The 20,968-nt window shown below is 32.9% G+C and overlaps 1 protein-coding gene across 6 annotated transcripts in view; it reads left to right on the plus strand.

The window, feature by feature from the left end:
- LOC145246821 (pleckstrin homology domain-containing family G member 5-like) overlaps positions 1 to 20,968 on the plus strand; it is a 1,071,747-nt gene that overhangs the window by 584,862 nt on the left and 465,917 nt on the right. The window lies entirely within an intron of this gene.

Consider the following 20,968-nt stretch of genomic DNA (forward strand, 5'->3'; position numbering starts at 1 on the left):
ATATATATATATATATATATATATATATATATATATATATATATATATTGTAAAAAAAACGATTCATAAGTGTGAATTAAAAATCAATCTCAAAAGAAAAAGCAGACAAAATCAACTTCATTGTAGGATTGTTTCGGAAACGATCTTCATTTTGTTGAAATTGACAATAATTTGACAAAATTTAAAACATAGTCTCCTCATCAGCAAAAATGGGGGGGGGGGGGTAAGTTAAAGACACCAAAATAAAACTAGCGTTTTAGTCGTGAGTAAGGCGTATATTCCTGGAAATATTTCCAAACAAAATAAAGGAAAATTAAATTATTAATAAAATAAAATAAAATAGAAATTTCGGAATAAGGTTAAAAGAAAAAAAAATTATATTTTATATAAATAATATATATATATATATATATATATATATATATATATATATATATATATATATATATATATATATATATATATATTATATATTTATATATATATATATATATATATTTTTATATAAATATATATATATTTAATATATTTTTATATAAATATATATATATATATTTAATATATTTATATATATATATATATATATATATATATATATATATATATATATATATATATATATATTTCATTATTTATCTCTATTATAAAATTTGTTTTAAGTTCAGTCAGTCTATCTTTTGGTGTGCTGCTATAGCAGTATCAGAATTTTTGTAGGAATTTTTGACACCCCTAACACGAAACTGCGAATACAATATAAAAATCTCGTAATTTCTCTGTTAAAAGTGGGTTATTTATTTTCTTTATGGATTATACTTCCAAAATAAACTATTACAGTTGTTTTAAAAGTAATAAAAATATTTTTATTTTTTTTTAAAACAGTAATGAATTTTCCGAACTCAATATTTTTCAATTTTTAAACTCAATATTTTTAAATTTTAAAAATCTATCAAAATTTTTCTATTGATTCTATTTTTACGATATTTTCAGGGTCAATGTGAAATTTTATGTTCTTTCCAATAAACCGAATATAATATTTTAGACAAACGTTTTTTTTAAATTCACGCCCCCCCATTTTCACGCCCCCCCCCCATTTTCAACTTTCTCTTAAAAAGTAAATAATTAATTTATGTTTAATAGGTCAATAAATAATATATTCAAATTTAAAACAAAAAAAATCAGTTTTTTAGAAATTTACCTGTAAAGTCCGAAGTTTAAAACCTTATTTTATAAGAACACATTTTTTCTTTTTGTCTTTTTTTTTTTTTTTAATGAAACCTTGGTCCTTGCTCCTTTAATTGAAAAAAAAATTAGGGCTTGAATTACATTTTTCGAGGAGTTATAAGCTTAGAAAGATAGGGGGTCGAATAATTTACGCCTCTCATTTTGAAATGTCTATTAAAAAGTAAATAATTAATTTATGTTTAATAGTTTTATATATCACAAATTGAAGAGAAAAGGTCAATAAATAATATATTCAAATTTAAAACAAAAAAAAAAATCAGTTTTTTTAGAAATTTACCTGTAAAGTCCGAAGTTTAAAACCTTTAAAAAAAAAAAAAACACATTGTTTTGTTTTGTTTTTGTTTTTTTAAAATAAAACCTTGGTCCTTACTCCTTTAATTGAAAAAAAAAATTAGGGCTTGAATTACATTTTTCGAGGAGTTATAAGCTTGGAAAGATGGGGTGGAATTATTCACTATTTTCACGAAATTTCTGACACTGCTAGTGCTGCTATATTTTGTCTCCGAATTGCAATAATTACTTAGAGTTTATATTGCTTTAAAACGCTGTTCTAATGTACAGTTAAACCGTCTTTATCGCTGGAACGCTAAGTTTAAAATATAAAATTATACTAGACTACCTGATCCGTTGGGATAGTATGTTATCTTAACTATGGAATTAATCTATGAGCGTGACACTTGTGACGTAAAGAAAATAGTTTTTTGTGACTGATATAATGGACTGATCCAACACCCCTCAAATGAATGGACTGTTACGTCTATAAAAAGACAAGCAAACTCTCCTCACGTAGGAGACAGAATTTAGTACTAAGCTGTCAATGGACGCTTAGAAATGTGTGTACCTTTTTACCTAAATAAACCCTTTCTGTAAAACCCCAGTAATGACTTGTTATTCATATAATCTACGATATAACAACTGGCGACGAAGAATTCGAACGAAACTCACTAAAAAACAAAGCGAAGGAATAAGCACACAAGAAGATTAACGAGCAGAAAACAAGAGAAATCCAAAGAAGGAAGAAGAAAAAAAAAAGGAACTTCGACAGAGCCAACATTTAAAAAGTAAGTGTTTCAGTCGGTTACAGTCCTAAAAAAAAAAAAAAGAAAAAAGAAATTGACATTTTGAAGCGAACATTTTTTTGAAAAGAATATTTTAAAAAAAAAGTGTCCATTTAAAGTTTTATTCGGCTGGAAGTATTTTTTTTCTTCTCTTCGGAAGGACATTGTGCTTGTAATTCATTGAATTTATAGGACATATGAGTTAATCTTTTGTTTAATTGTGTGTTTTTTTTTAACATGGAGCAATTAGCGGAATTCACTAGAACTATGCAATCGGCATTGTTTGCGCAACAAAAACAAATGGAATTACTTCAGCAACATCAATTGAAGCAAAGCGAAATACTACAGAGTATTTTAACGCAGCAGAAAGACTGTCGTTTCACTCCTGAAGGAATAGCAAATTCTTTATCCGAATTTGTATACGAGCCGACAAATGGGTTAACTTTTCCGGCATATTTTCGGAGATACGAAAATATTTTTGCTAAGAGATGTCAGTCTTGGACAGACGAAGAGAAGATTATCCTTCTTCTGCAAAAACTTGGATCTCAGGAAAATACAAAGTATACGAATTTTATCTTGCCAAAGAAACCTGAAGAGATTTCTTTTAGTGAAGCAATAAAAATATTGTCAAACATTTTCAGTGAACGAGATAGTCTATTCTATACACGTTATAAATGTTTAAATATCACGAAGCAGGAGGACGAAGATTTTATTACTTATGCAGGGAAAGTGAATGCTCATTGTGAATCCTTTAAATTAAAAGATCTCAAAGAGGATATGTTTAAAAGTCTAATCTTTGTGCAAGGTTTAACAGCCTCCAAAGATAAGGATATTCGTTCAAGGATATTATCCATTATGAACCAAGACACAGAAATAACGTTACAAAAAGTTACGGAAGAGTGTCAGAAACTGCTAAATTTAAAGCAGGACAATACAAGCATCGAAGGAAAAAATTTTGAAGAAAAAAATATGGAAAAAAAAATGGAAAGGGTGATGAAATGTGCACACGAAAAATCCTGTAAGACATGTGGGGGAAAAAACCACTTCACTAAAGATTGTTACTTTAAATACAAAATATGTAACAAATGTAATAAAAAAGGCCATAAATCAACGGTATGCAGGAAAGGAAAATACCGAAAAGCAGAAATAAAGACCATTGGTTCTAAAAATGAGTCTAGGTGTGATAAAAGAAAATATATTAAAATTAAAATTAATTGCTGTAATGTGAACTGTCTTCTAGATACGGGAAGCGACATAAGTATAATTGACGAAGTAACTTGGAAGAAAATTGGGTTTCCAAAGTTACAAAATACAAAAAAAATTGCCAGAAGTGTGTCTGGAAATAAACTAAAATTTAAGGGTGAATTTTTTACCAATGTGTCTCTAAAGGAGAATGCTGTGAAAACCAAGTTATATGTCGTACCGGGGAAAAATTCTAATTTGTTCGGTATAGACTTAATGATTCTTTTTAATTTATGGGGGAAACCCATAAGCTCATTTTGCAATAAAGTAAGTCTGGCGGGATTAGAAAAGTCTAAACTACCAGGAAAGTTTACTGGCGAATTAAAAAAAGATTTTAAAGAGGTATTCTCTGAAGGTTTGGGTTGCTGCACGAAAACGGAGGTGAAATTTGAACTAAAGGACAAGGCTAAACCAGTTTTCAAACCCAAAAGAAAGGTTCCATATTCAGCATTAGAAACTATAGAGAAAAAATTGAGACTTCAAGATATTGGAGTAATAGAAAAAGTGGACTACTCTGAATGGGCTTCACCCACGGTTTACGTTAAGAAGAAAAATAATAAAATCAGGGTATGCGCGGACTTTTCGACAGGTCTAAATGATTGTCTCAAGGAGCATAACTACCCGCTTCCTACCCCAGAGGAAATTTTTTCGAAGTTAAGCGGAGGAAAAATTTTTACAAAAATTGATTTGTCTGAAGCGTATTGGCAAGTAAAAGTCCAGGAAGATTGTGTTAAGTACCTGACATTAAATACCCATAAAGGACTATTTTCACTAAAACGTTTGCCTTTTGGGTTAAAAGTAGCCCCAAATTTGTTCCAGCAAATTATGGATACAATGCTAGCAGGTTTGGATTTTGCTATGGCTTATCTAGATGACATCCTTATAAGAAGTAAAAATGTGGAAGAGCATAAAATCCACATTGGCAAAGTATTCGAGAGAATATCAAACTATGGATTGAAAGTGGCTCTCGAAAAATGTAATTTTGGGATGGACAAAATTGAATATTTGGGACAAGTGATTGATCAAAATGGTAGAAAACCTAATCCTAATAGGACTGAAGCAATCAAAAACATGCCTAGACCAGAAAATATAGTGCAGCTACAGTCATTTTTGGGACTAGCAAATTATTATAATTCTTATATCCCAAATATGCATGAACTAAGAGCACCTTTAAACGAATTATTGAAAAAGAATAAAAAATGGCTCTGGACAAAAGAATGTGATGAAGCATTCCTAAAGATTAAAAAATGTCTGTTATCGGATTTAGCACTAGCTCACTACGATCCGAAAAAAGAATTAATTGTAGCAGCAGATGCGAGCGAATACGGTTTAGGTGCTGTGCTACTACACAGACTCAAAGATGGATCGACTAAATTCATGCCTCAAGGGTTTTGCTACCCGCAGAAAAAAATTATAGTCAGATAGAAAAAAGAAGGTCTGGCAATTGTATACGCCATGAGGAAATTTCATAGGTTCATCCATGGAAGATTTTTTATCTTGGAAACGGACCACAAACCTTTGTTATCGATTTTTGGTTCCAAAAAAGGAGTTCCTACTCATACGGCTAATAGGTTACAAAGATGGAGCATGATTCTGTTAAACTACAATTTTAAAATGAAACACCTAGCATCCAGCAAAATTGCACATGCAGATGGGTTGTCCAGGTTGATCCCAAATAAAACTGAATTACTTGAAGAAACTGTTATAGCTGCACTAAAAGAAGAAAATGAACTAACAGATATATTAATAAATACTGTTAGGGAACTTCCGGTAACACTTGAGGAAATAAAGAAAGCAGCAAGAACAGATGAATACATTAACAAGATAAAAAAACAAGTGGGACAAAAAGAAAAGAAGAGGAAAGGATTAACCGTTTTTCCATTTTCAAAGTGCGATGAAACTCTAATGTACGCAGATAGAGTGGTAATACCTCAAGTATTACAGAAGAGAATTTTAAAAGAATTCCACATGGGACATCCTGGAATCTCCAGAATGAAAGCACTAATGAGAGCATATACGTACTGGCCTGGAATGGATCAGGACATAGAAAAAATGATAAAATTATGTAAGGGTTGCCAACTAGCAGCAAAAGCGCCGCCCATTAAGACGCAACCTTGGCCTAAAACAGATATACCATGGATGCGGATCCATATAGATTACGCAGGACCTCTAAAAGGATATTATTACCTGGTAATAGTAGATAGCATGTCGAAATGGCCAGAAATTTTTAAATTCAAATATCCTACAGCGGCAAACACAATAAAGGCGTTGGACGAGGTATTTGGGCGTTTTGGCATACCAAAAACAATTGTTAGTGATAATGGCACCATGTTCAAAGGTCAAGAATTTAAGATCTACTGTGAGTCACTGGCCATAGAGCATGTCACAACACCAACTTATAGCCCTCGATCTAACGGACAAGCTGAAAGATTTGTCGATACGTTTAAACGAGCGTTAAAAAAGAACGATAACATCGACACGGAAGTAAAAAGTCTTCAGAAATTTTTAGCAGTGTACAGGATAACGCCTAATCCGAATACAAATGCAAATTTATCCCCAGCGGAAATAATGTTTGCCAGAAAAGTGCGCTCTGTGTTCAACCGGTTAATTCCGAGTAAAAAAGTAAAAAAAAGTGTAAAAGATAATGGACGATACAAGATATACAAGGACGGGGATAAAGTTTTTTTCAACAATTATCGGGCAGGGAAGAGTTTTTGGGAAGAAGGCATAATCTCCAAAAGAATTGGAAGAATGGTCTACATTATAAAAGGTCAGACATTTTCCCACAAAAAACATATAAACCAACTCAGACCCCGATATATTGAAATAGTTAAAAACAATGAAGTACCGATGGAAGTACTGTATGACAGTTTTCACATAGAGCCTCCAAAAAAGGAAGCACCAGTAATTGAAAATACAAGTCACTCTCCAAAATCCAAAAATTCGCAAACGCAAATTTTAAGGAGAAGTGAAAGAAAAAGAAAAAGAACTGAATATTTTGGACAAAGTCAAAAAAGAAAAAAATGGTGAAGCGAAATTCTAGGGAAGAATTTAGCTTGGGAGGAAGGTGATATAATGGACTGATCCAACACCCCTCAAATGAATGGACTGTTACGTCTCTAAAAAGACAAGCAAACTCTCCTCACGTGGAAGACAGAATTTAGTACTAAGCTGTCAATGGACGCTTAGAAATGTGTGTACCTTTTTACCTAAATAAACCCTTTCTGTACAACCCCAGTAATGACTTGTTATTCATATAATCTACGATATAACAGTGACATAACAGAAACATTTCTATGAAAGTATATTAAAATGAAAAAAGAATATGAATAGATTTCTATGAGTCATTCTGTTTATAATTGTTTATTTTTGAAAAAGAAAAATTACAGCCATTGAATTATAAGTGGTTTGCCATACTTGTAGGTAAATGTGCATTAACAAATACCATAATACTTAAAATTAAATTCAAATTTTGATATATTTTTAATTTAAACGCAAAAAAACAAAACAATTACGTACATAGTAAAACAATACGTTTTATTGCCGCATTTCTTCTCTATCTATCTATCTACAATTATATAAATGCAACTTTGTTTGTATGTCTGTGAGAGAGAGTTCTTTATAGACTCCGAAATGTGTATATATATATATATATATATATATATATATATATATATGAATTTAAAAAAAACATTTAACAGTTCAGTAAATATGCATGCATATATGTTTAATAGTGACATTTATATGTGTGTATATATATATATATATATATATATATATATATATATATATATATTCATAGAATAATCCAACCTCCCTTCACGCACATTTATAAATTCTTTTCCAGATTAGGAAGGAACCTAAAGTTCTTTCAGTCTTCATTTTCATATGAGCTGTAAGCTGTTTCCTCAGTATTTTTTTAACTAAATCCTGATGATGCCCTCTAAAATATTGTAGGTTTTCCTTTTCATTCGCATATATGGATATGTGGGAATTGAAATTCCCAGGCTAACTTGATTGTCGCCCTTTAACTGTGATAACTAGAGAGCGACACAGCCACATCACTTTCTGTTTCTTATATCTCTCTTCCTCTTTTCCACTGAACTCCTGACAAGTCAAGATGTGACAGAGTGCGCTCTTGGTTGGCTTGGTCATGCCAATCAACTCTCCTGACTAACCCATCAGCTTCAACCACAAGTAACGACTATGACCGCAACACTTGCACACAAACTCATAACATCATTCCTGTGACCATCCAACAGTTGTACAAGTTTGAACATTTTTTTTCCTGATATTCTTTAACGTCGCAACTCTATCCTTACACCCTGCTACTTAATAAATAAAAAAATTCTCTCTCGTTCTCTATACAGTGGACACACACGCAAACACATATATGCATGCCTTTTCTCCAATTTTCTTTTCTCTAGCTTCCAGCTAACTAGGAAGGGAGTATTGTGGGAGTTGAACACTCTCAGTCCAACTCAATTATCGCCCTTTTAACTCAGAAGAGCGACCTAGCTACGTCACTTCCTGTTTCTCTTAATTCACCCTCTTTTCTGCGGAACGCTCAAACAATCAAGATGTGACGAACCACCGCTCCGGTGGGAGCCATGAGCCACCACCACGTCCTGACTAGACAGTCACCGCAAGTAACGTTACTTATCTCTCAATGAACTCTTATTCTTCCTAATCACTTTCTATCCTCTTTCCTGTATATATTTATGCAAATAAATTGCATTTGTTTCGTTGATATATAACGGTATATTTTTGTCTTCATTATGCGACCTTTCGCCTTTTCAATTTCTCTACCATTAAATACAACCATTTCACCATAATACACATGGGGACGGGATCGTCTAAAACACGGCAGACCGTCCTGTCCCCAACATACTCCTTTCTTAACAAACTCTTACCTTAGTAGCTTTTTCCTTATTATTTCTCATGTATATTTATGTAAATAAATCTACATTCTTTTACTAGTATATATCGGTATGTTTTCGTCATCATTATGCGACCTTTTACTTCTAAATCGCTGTACCATTCATTGACAACATGGAGGATGGGATCCCAATTGCATAAACAAGCCATCCTGTCCCTCAACAGATATATATATATATATATATATATATATATATACTGATAGCCAAATTGAATATTAAAATGCTCATATCTTTGCTTGTACTGGACGAAACTATATTAAAATTTGTAGACTTTTTGAAGATTATAATACTATTCTATGGTTAAAATTTTATGAAAATTAGTAAAGTGGAACATATATTTTCAAACCAATAAAATAAAATTTGCCTACATTTGTGTCCTGGCAGGCAGCTTGTTTTGTTGCTTTGAGAGGAATTTTGCTTAGAGTGTTTTAACTTGGTTTGCTCCCCTATGACATTGCCAGGTCACTTAGCAGGGAGATCTGATGTTGCCTGGGATTGAATGATGATCAACGAATATTTCACACTCCTATATTTTTATTGTCATCAAAATCTGTAAAATCGCCCGGGAAGAAACTTCACATGCTTCCATGCAGTAACTTAATCCAAAATATATGTTATTCTACATTGCACTCTAGAGAACCTACAGTTTCTTTTATAAAATTATTTTATATAAACTTCTTTCCAGTTAACGAAAAAAAAAAAATTCAGAAATTTACACGTGGGGTTTGAACCGATTGACCACATCATGCCAAAAACAAAATAAAAAAAGATGTAAATTTTCAAGTTTTATAAAATTCTTTGCAGTTAATAAAAAAAAATAATTTTTAAATTTACGTGCAGGGGTTGAACCTACAGACCACGTCACGCAAAAAAAAAACAAAAAAAAAACATAAATTTTCTAGTTTTGTAAAATTCTTTGCAATCAATGGAAAAAAATGCAAAACTTTACGTGCGGAGTTTGAACCTACAGACCACATCATGCAAAAACATAAAACACACGCTATCAATTTACCCGCAATAGAATGTTCACAGCCTGTTGTTCTATCATTGTTGCTAAGCAACAACATGGAAAAAATGGCTTTACTGATGATAGTAAAATTAAAATGACGGTTTCGTTTATCGGTAATTATCTGGGGTATTCTGAGACAAAACTTAACTAAGATCACTCCCAGACTTATATACTAACCTTCTGTAAATTTTAAAGAAAATCTGTTCAGCTATTTCGGAGTCTATAAGGAACAACTCCACGCTCACACACACAGACAAAATTGCATTTATATGATTGTAGATAAACAAAGTGTAATTTTACATTCTTTTTACCTGTAATTAGAATATATATATATATATATATATATATATATATATATATATATAAATTACAATTAAATTTACCAAAATGATCCAATATGGTAAAATTAAAGTATGTTATAAATATTAAAGAATTATTATTTGTAAAATTATCTCAGCCAGATGTAAAAGCTCGATCCCGCATTTTGCTAATTCCTACCCTCTGATGAGAAGGAAAGTATTTCTTCGAAACTTCGCGGATTAAGGACTATCTATTTATCTAGTGTTTCCTTTTAAGATTAAATATGTTTTTAACTCATTTCAAAGTGTTTTTTAACATATTTTATTAACTGTTTGCTCATATATATATATATATGTATATATATATACTCTCACACACACACGTGTGTGTGTGTGTATATATATATATATATATATATATATATATATATATATATATATATATATATATATATATATATATATATATACAGAGTGCCCACAAAGTCTGGCTACATAATCTACAGGATGCTTCCACAAAGTCTGGCTGCAAAATGTAGCCAGACTTTGTGAACACCCTGTATATAGGTTGCAAACGATATTTGTTTGTGATATGCCCCATGAAATTGATATATTCGTTTGAAGTAGCTGAGTGATCTTGGCTACAGTTCGAGTAATAGTCTTCACTAAATGAGTGTTTGTAGTTGGAGCTGGTATTCCTTAGCATGAGGCTTGCAGCGTACCTTTGGACATATCTCCTGGGCAGCTCCACTATTCAATATTATGGCTTAACAAACCAATCATATTCTTGTAAGGAGGAAGAACATAATTATACGTGTATTTGTTTCATCAGTTGGCAAAATAAATATCTAGAATAAAATACTACAGTCGATTTATTTTTTTTTGTGTACAATTGTGTGTGTGAGTTGAGAATCGATTGGACGTTCTTTGATCACTTTGATACAGTATAGACATTTGTGTGTGTGTGTGTGTGTGTGTGTGTGTGTGTGTTATCAGGGTTCTTGTATGAGTTGAAAATGAATAGTAGCTTCTCAAGCCCCAAGGACGTGGAAACGTTGTCCTCCTGTTAAGTATGTGCTGATTTTTTTTTTTTTTTTACCAACTGGTTTTCTTAACAACTATCTATGCTTAAATTATATTTTATCTTTTCCTGGTATATGGTTTTATTTTAGCATAAAAATGTGATATTTATTGCTGAGTTGTGACAGACATAGTTGAAAGAATATCAATCGTTTTTGTAAATTTTTTTATTTTTATTTATTCATTATTTTTTTTTTGTTGCTAAATATGGCTTTGGGAACCAGTTTTTGTAAGAAAAATCTAATTTCTTTTTTAGATGTATTTTGTGGGTGTGGTTTGTATGTATTTTTTGTTTGTTTGTTTGTTTGTTTTTTTCTAGGTGGTTTTCTCAGTTAATATTATTAATATTATAGGATTGGGCTACATGTCAATACACTAGAATGAATCAAGATAAAATAGTGCGAAAACTAACAAGCGAAAAAGACTACGGTCTAAAATAAAACAAAAACAAAAATACAACATCTAGAATATTTGTGCAGGATTAGATATTGTTTTTATTGGAATCCTTTGAAATGAGTAATTTGTAGATTTATTTATTTATTTATTTGTGAACTGTTATCCTCATCTTCATAGTAGCTGTTTCACCCACTGTTGTTTCACTGGCCTTCTTCAGATGATTAACCGTGACGTCAGCATCTTGTAACTGTACCCTAGTAATTACTGCCTTTCATAGTTGTTGCTGTTGTTGTCTCACCACGTTTTGGCCAACTAATTCTCTGGTCTGTTTTTGGTAGGATTGAAACTGTTATCTTCAGACAATGCTTATCTTGAACCGTAGAGACTAATGCTTCTATCCACTGCACCATGGCCTCGAAGGGCAATTGTGTTTGGACTTTTTGGTCTTATAAATTCAAGTTTTGTTCTTGTCCTCATCTTCTGCAATGTTAGAAATTAAAGTTCAGGTGGTCCGAGGGGAGACGGGTAGTGTGTCATGCATCATTATTTAGCACTTGCCATCCTCATCATTTTAAAGAATCTTATCGCATCTTTTGTGTTGGGTTGATTTATGTGCTTTTCAAGTTGGAACAGGTTTTTTTTGGTATCACATCGTTCATGAGCACATTATGTTTTTTTTTTTTAAATCATCATTTAGAGAGTGCGCTTACGAAAACTCGCACCTGTGTTCATAAGTTAAATACAAATAATATAACAGAGCAAAAAATTGCTCTACATCAAATTTTGAGTTATATTAGATAATACATTATTCTTATTCTAGATTTTGTCATAATTTCCCCAAATCATTGAAGTCTATGTAAAATCTGATTCAAGAAAAGTTGTTTTAAATCTTGTTATAGGGCTTTATGATTGAAATAAGACAAAGTATAAATGCAACACTGTCAAGAAATAGATACCTTTTTATAATTATACCCGGACAATGCCGAGTTTCTACCTTTTACTCACTTTCCCCTCAATAATATAATGAAACTTACATTTGTCTTTATCTATATAAATATATATAGTTATTCCTAAATAAGTTGTTTGAAAAATCAATGACATAAATTCAGGATTATATTCTATATGTGTAATAGGCTTATAAAGGTGGAATGATATAATTGTCGCCCTAGAAAAGATGACATGATTCCATTTCTGTTTGATGAAAACCAGTTTTCTTTTTTGTTGTTGCAGACTATCTACTAGTTGGCTAGTTGTGTACAAATCCTAAGAGTGATAGGAGCTTTCTATCATGTCACAAATAACAGGAACATGCCCAGGATGATGAAAACAAAGTTTCCGGTCACGGTTATGGTCTTTGGTGTGGTTTCAAGTGATAGCTACATCATGCCACTTCACATCTTCGAAGTTGACTTGAAAGTCAACACCAAAGTGTATCTGGATGCACTGAAGAGTGTGGTGATCCCCTGGTGTAATCAGTTGGCCGCTGGCAGACCCTGGGTGTGGCATCAGAACTCGCCGCCAGCCCACAAGTACAAAGAGATTCACGCTTTGCTTCAGAAGGAATGCTATGACTTTGTACTCTTTTCTCTTTTCTCTCTAGCCCCCTTCCTCCCCCGATCTGAACCCACTGGACTACTTCGTTTGATCATACGTTGAGAACATCACCAACATGACCTCTCACAACACGGTTTTTAATATTTTGTAATTAATAGAGCTCATTCACTTTATTTATAATTCCATTCACTTAACATGAATTCCTTCACCCTCAACTGAGCATTTTCTACAAGTAGGGGTCGATTTTTTGCGAGCCATTTTTGCAAGTCATTGTATCGGTTGGATTGATTTTGTCTAATTTTAATGTTCTGAACTTCCAAACGCATCATGGAGTGGGGGTAAGATGTCAGATTTTCTTTCACTTTCTTTTCTGCCTTCGCGTCACATCCCTTCAGCTTCAACTAATATTAATGGTTCCAATATTGTATTAAATTCTACAGGGTGGAACGATATAATTGTCGCTCTTTGATGAAAACTGATTTTCTTGTTTTAGTCGCAATTAAAGCGACCTGAAAACAATTTGATAATTGAAAGAAATTAATATCATACGAATTGTGATAGGGTAATTGAATTGATCAAATAAAACCTGAAAATTTTTTTTATTATTCACACTACTATTCTTATCTTAAGTGTTATTATTACGTTTCAGCAGATGTAATCTCCGACCTTCTTCAGGTGTATCTTGTTGAACTCGGGTAGCTTTCTGTCAAACTTGGGAACCTGCACGGAATTTTGAATGGAACCCTTTGTTTTTATTTCAAGGACCCATGGCATAATGGATAAGATACTAGGTAAAATTTAGTTTTAAGTGACACGCTTCTGAAGGTTAACGGTTCAGTTCTCAGTGCAGAAAATACTACAAGTCCAATTGCGAATTACTTAATACTTTTACCCAGTCATGGCTGACAGGACGAGAAAAAGGTCAGAGGTTACATTGGTTGAAATGTTGTTAAAATAACATTTAAGATGAAAACAATAGTCCGAAGAATCCAAATAATACAAACAATCAATCCTCATCTAAAAAATTCAGAAACTGAAAAAAAATAACCTTGAACCAATACTGGATAAGCCACGCTCCTGTGAAAATCAAATAGCAGCTAAAAAAATTTTTTAAAAGACCCGTTGGATACAAATACAACCTATAAAAAGGAAATCATATACTAGTCCTAGGTTGGGGGTCACTTAATATCTAAAAATAAACTTAAAAAAAGATACTTATTCCATTTACGATCTAATCACTGGCAATGTCTTATCAGCATCTTTCAGGACGTTGCATAAGCAGCAAGAAAAATGTTGATATGAAGTTCTTGGAGATGAATTCAAAACGGAGAGTTCTTCATCACCTTCCCCATGTTAAGAATGGCTTTATATCTAGAAATCCATTCTTGACATATGTTGAAAGTAATTTTCGGTTTAAAAATATTTTCTTGATTCAATGAATTTCACACTTTTATTAAAATTTGTCATCTTCTGACAGCTGATTGGATAATTACTTCGGCATTTTGTAGCTGCTTACATAACTTGCCGCAAAGTTGCCAGAGATTGGGTCGGCAAAAAACGATAAAACTGTAAGTCATGCCATCGATTTTTCAAACGACTTGTACAACGAATTTGTTGAAAAGCAAAAGGCGGAAATTAATATGAGAAAACGATCCGATCAGAAATAGGTCAGAGAAGCGTCAGGTGGAAAATGTCATAAATTAGATCAACTGGAAGACATGAAAAAAATTCAAGTCCCACTTAACTAATTGTCCATTATGAACGAAATGACTCGAATAAAAATGTTGGCTGTAACTTCTGATATAAAAATTTCTGATCAAGTGACAGCCGTTTATCTACATTAATTATTGATATGACAATTCATGCGTGTATTTCTTACACGCACATAACTTAAACATTGAATTATTTTTATTAATTACTATTAATCGAATATTTATTGAAAATCAAAAACGCAGAGTGATAGGAGACATCCTCAAAATGCTAATCCAGATGGTTCAATGCTTAATGAAGTTTCTGGTCATAGTTTTGTGTGGTTTCAAGTGAGGGGCACATCATGTCACCTCACATCTTTGAAGTCGATTTGAAAGTCAACACCAAAGTGTCCCTGGATGTGATGAAAAGTGTAGTGATACTCTTGTGCAATCAGATGACCACTGGCAGACCCTGGGTGTGGCAGCAGGACTCAGCATCAGCTCACAAGTTCAAAGAGACCCAGGGTTGGCTTCAGATGGAATGCTACAACTTTGTACCTTTCTCTCACTGGGTTCCCCTCCTCCTCCGACCTGAACCCACTGGGTCATTCGGTCATATGTTGAGAACGTCACCAACATGACCTTCCACAATACTGAAGCTAGCCTGATCGCTGCCATATGCCGAGTATCTGCCGCGCTCCAGCTGGCACTTGTGGAAAAAGGATGCTCCCAGTTCCAGGCTCATCTTGAGGCAGTGATTAAGACCAAAGGCGGCTACATTGAATAGATGTCAGCTCTACTATATAATCAAGTTACCTGAACTGATTTTTTTCAGTAAAAGTTTTTAAATAAAGCTGTAGTGTGGTTTTATTGTTGCATCGGAATATACTAGGTCTGCTTCGGTGGTCATTGTCGGCCAACATATTCGTTGCTTCTTTGAGTCATCCTACACTATCCTGTTATTTTCTGTCTTTTTCTGTTACTTTTTTTTTTTACATAGGGGCATCACTTATCAAGGCCCAGAGGCCACTCGAGGATAAGGATTATTGAAGGTACAGTAGTCAATGGGATAGTATAGTAATGGTTAGTAGTGGAAATTTAATAAATTGGATTACTTAAGGGGATGGCTCATCAAGAATTTGTTTACATTGGACTTGAAGACAACCAAATTGTAGTCAGATGGAAAACAAGCAAACGCAAGAGAGTTCCACAGGCGTGCAGTTCTAAGAAAGAAGCTTTCTTCATGGAATCTGTGTTTTGGTTTAAGCACAGATAAAGAGTGGGGGAAATTATTGACAGTGGTTTCAGCTAGACAAGTTTAGCGAGGGGGAGCCATAGATTGGAGCTCAGACAAGCACTTGCCATGAAAATAACAATAAAGCAGAAACAGGCTTGCAGCATCTCTTCTAGGGGAAAGAGGTTGCAGGGAAGAGAAAAAGGCATCCCCCACTAAGCTATGAAGTCTATTCTGAACTCTGCCAAGGCAAGATAAGCTTTTTCTAACAGCAACTGCCCAGATGTGACAACAGTACTTCATCCTTGGATGTACTTGGCTTTTATATAAATAGAGAATGGCATCAGCAGTGAGATATCTAATGGAGCGGTAGAAGGATCCGACCATTTTTCTAATGCTTTCAACAAAATAGATGTCCTGAAACTAAAACCGCCTTTATGACTGCCAGCAACTACTTCAAAAGGTAATAAAGAATGTGAGAGAGTCATTTGTTCAGTCTATTAGGCCTTGGTTCCCACGAGTTTTGATGAGCAACAAACATGGTTTATAAATGTGTTACAGGACATAAGAAAAAACTGGTACCGTCAGTTTCAAATCCAAACTAAGGGGACCAATATCTGGTCAACTATGGCACCTCATATTTTGAAATGGTCACCTATTTCACACTGACCAAACTTAATGTCGTTTAACTTCAGAGATCTGATGGAAATTGGTTATCGATGTATATGTATAATGTATATATGTTTCTGAATTTTTCAATTTGAGTAATGTCACCTCTGACGTTCTTGGGGTGTATCTTATAAAACTTGGGAACTTGCTAATTGATTTGGGAAATCTTTCTTTCAAAAGCCTAAAGTATGCGGCTAATCTAATCGATTGTATAAAAAGATATTTTCTGTTTGAATGTTTGTGTGGACGTTCAGCTAAAATGTTTAGGTAAAAGTCGAAAACTACAAAAGTTTGTATATTCTTGATCACCGAGCCCAGACTGAATAATATCTAAAATTTAGAAAAATAAAATTATTCTTTCACCCTAATTGGCACAGATTTTGTCATGTGGAGTTTGTTTTCTAGCCACTAACTAAAAGGAAGGAAGTTTTTTTGGTTTTTTTCACAGAGTTAATTCCCCTGTTCTGTGAAGACTATACACACACACACACACACAAGTATAAAACTCTTTGGACCTTATGTCTTTGCATGAATCTTGTCTTTAACTATCGATCGATTCCATCTTTTAAAAAAGGGATGACAGGTGTATATTTATATATGCATATATAGATGTTTATTTGTTTTTGTTACCGATACTGTTTTTGAATGAATTCAATTATTTATATGAAAGTGCATTTTTACCTGAATGCGAGTTGGGAATAATTTTCCCTTTGACCAATTTGGTACCCCCAAATGTGGAGCGGCATATATATTATTTATAAAATCTTAAAAATAATACATATGCCGGAGACTTGCAATAGATTAGGAGCTATAAGAAATAGAGGGAGATAATCTATATATATATAAATTAGTAGCATTCGTGTGTGTGTGTGTGTCTGTGTGTACAACTCCCAATGACCAAAGAAATATAAAGGACAAATGTGTGTACACATTTCCTGGTCAAGAAATATTAATGCCCATATTAGGATACTTCTGTCAAAGGAGACGTTATATTGTATACAGACTTTCAATATATAGCATTCTTCAAACTACATTTACATTATTGAGTTACGGTCATTAACATATAATATTAAATGAAATCTATTTAAATAATTACCTCGATGTCATTACTTATTCGGCATAATAGCTTTCTTTCAACTGTACTAATTAAAAACAAATTAATTATTTAGTTTATTTAAATTTCAAGTTATATTTGATTTAACTGATTTTATCTGAAATCTGAAACCGTTTTATTTTCAAACCAAAAACCAGAAAACCAAAAGGGGAAATAACTGTGATAGTTTAATTGAAACTGAAGCTGAATTATTATTTCTATTTTTAATTTGGAGGAAATTTTTTTTCGCTTATTCTTAATTTTTAAGTAACCTTTTTTTTTTTTGTTAGAGAAAAATAATTAAAACTAATGTCCTCATTTACTTGCATCCTCACGAGGGCAGAGTTAGTCAGAGACACATGTGAACAAAATCCATCATCCTCTGCTCTTTTTGTTTATAAAATTTAATCGGTGTTGCCCAGGATTTATTATAATAATTATACCATAGTAAGTGTGTTTAATTGCCTGCGAAACAGATTTTCTTTATAATTTATTTAATATCTTAAATTAAAAATACTCAATTTTTACGATGTGACCCAGTGTCGTTTAACCCCTAGAAAAAAATGATCAATGTCAAGTTTCTTTCCAACTCCTCAAAAAACCTGAAAATGACAACTTTTAATGGTTTTCGATGGTGCTGAAAACGAATATCACATTTAAATTTGGGACAGATAAGTAGTTTTCATTATATGAAAAATTACTTTTTCAAAAGTGGGGGATCACTTTCCTATATAAATTTAACATAAAATGGGCACCCACTTTCTAACCACCTAATAATTTCTTCATATCATAAAACAAATTAAACTGCGATATTCGTTTTCAGCACCACCGCTGTTTTTTTTACTAAGACATTCGTTTATGTTTTCATAATTTAGGACGTAAATAATGCTATCAGTAAGCTTACACAAGCGGTTTACAAAAATATATTTTTTTTTTTAGGTGCGTATTTAATTATAGAATTTGTATAGTTTTTACCAGGTGCTCCTGTACTTTACTTAACCGCCTCCTAATGTAAACAGAATTTTTGTGAAATGTTAAACTGCAGAGGCACCTGTTTACAACTATACAAGCTGTATAATGAAAAAAGAACGAACAACAAAAGTATGCTTTTGTAAACTTACTAACAGCATAATTAGCATCCTAAATTATGAGATTAAAAAATGAACGCATCTCTTAGTAAAAAAGAAACAGCGCCAATATTCAGGAGTGCTGAAAACGAATATCACAGTTAAATTTGTTTTATGATATGAAGAAATTACTAGGTGACCAGAAAGTGGGTGCTCATTTTGCGTTAAATTTATATAGGAAAGTGATCCCCCACTTTTTGAAAAAGTAATGTCTTCATATCATGAAAACTACTTATCTGCCCCAAATTTAAACGTAATATTCGTTTTCAACTTTTCTATATAAATTTAACGTAAAATGAGCATCCACTTTTTGGCCACAAAGCGTTCAACCAGACATATCATCCTAGCATTTTTTTCAAGTTTGGCGATTGAAGGGGGGAGGGACAAAACATGACAAATACAAAACCTTTTACTTTTTTTTGTGATGGTGGGGGGCAGGAATTACATTTGAAACATGAAATAACGATAAATGTAATTAATTTTTATGAAACCATTCTGTACTTTTACCTTTTATAAACAGAACGAACCTCAAATTATAACAAATTCAATTTTTTTTTGGAGGGGGAGGGGAGGATTACGTTAGAAATATAAAATGATGAAAAATGTCATTTAATTGTTTGGGGAATTAATTTTTGGCAAATCTTTTTTTTTTTTTTTTTGCGATCGCACAGGCATTCACTGCTATTTTTATTGAAACAAAAGTTGTAATGATTTATTTTTAATTATCTTTTCTTTGCAGGGGGGGGGGGTCTTTCCAGTGTTCAATATCCGGAGAATAGTTTCTTCTCTTTGTAGCCCTTCTGTTGAAATATCTGGTGGAGAGGGTATCACATACTTCTTTTTTTGGGTGATTACATTTACATGTTTTCATCCGTTCTTTTATTTTTGTTGTGCGGGTATCCATGTTGCCCATCATGAAAATGATTAGTATACACGTGTGCTTCAAACAGAACTTCATGTCAACCCAGGCAAGGCTGGGTACCCATGCTAGTATAATATAATGGAGGATGGTAACAATATATAGAGGAAGCATAAAGAGATGGCTGGATAAACGGGGTAAATTGCATATTCAGTGAGCAGAGGCACTAAGTGGATATGAATTGTTAAAGATTATAAAATGGGTGAAGGGTGTGTGTGTGTATGTCTAGAGAGAGGAATTGGCTAAGTGGAGGAGAAAGATGGAAGGAATGGTGGTGGAGAGAGAAGTTTTAATAGACACATGCTGTGTTTTTGTTCTGGATAACGCCAGGTAGCTCTGCTAGTAACCGATCTATATATATCTATAAAAGTGAAATTATCTGTGTGTGTGTCTACACTTCCCTACGAAACTACTCTGTCAATTTTCAGTCATTGTGTTGAGCAAAAAAAAAAAATTGTAGTATGCAGGCATGACGCGAAGTCAGAAATGAAAGTGAAAGAAAATCTGACATCTTACCGCTACTCCATGATGCAATCAGAAGTTCGAAACGTTAAAATTAGGCAAAGTCAATCGAACCAATATGATGACTTGCAAAAGTGGCATAAAAAATAGACCCCTCCTTGTAGAAAGCTGCCCAGTTGAGGGTGAAGGAATTAATGGTTTTGTCCAATTTTTTTATATTTTTTAATATTTTTATATTTTTCGTCCGAAATATCGAGCTTCAAAATGATACCAATCTCATGAAAATGCATCGCCTCTTTCGAAAGTTTTAGGCAGACATACAAACATACATAGATAAATACATTTAAACAGACAGGTGAGATTTATATTATAGATCATGGGAGTCTTTGGCTGGAGACTGCAACGGCATCTTCTTTCTTGTTTATCAATCATGTTGGTTGTGACAGCAATCACACAGCATCCTTGCCATCATGAAATGATACAAACACAAGCAATATAAATAGATTTTTTTTTTACCAGGCAAGTTAGGCCAAATTGTTCTTCATATTTTTTTGTTTATTGGTTTATTTCTACTGTTAAGTAAGGAGGGCGGGTTAATCAGTACCTACCTCAGAATAAAATCACCCCCTTTCCATTTCCATTCTCTCTGTCATTTTAAGTTTGGAAACAGTTTCTATTTTTTTTTTTAATGGTATTTTGTTTTTATTCATTTTTTTTTTATTAAATAACCTTACCTTGTTTTTTTTTTCTCTCTTCATTTTTTTTCATTCTCTATTTTTTTCATTCTCGGTGGAGGGAGACTATTGCGACAGAGCTCTTGCAACTATACACCATTTACACCTGTGACAACTGCAGCAGAGCGTGCAGATCAGGATAGGTTTGCACAGTCACAGTAGATGCTGCAATTTAACAATAGACTACTCTGAGGTGCGGAAATCTCCTGGGACAGATAA

Source organism: Euprymna scolopes, chromosome 24, assembly GCF_053919585.1.
Source record: "Euprymna scolopes isolate OS-2025 chromosome 24, ASM5391958v1, whole genome shotgun sequence".
NCBI lineage: Eukaryota > Metazoa > Mollusca > Cephalopoda > Sepiida > Sepiolidae > Euprymna > Euprymna scolopes.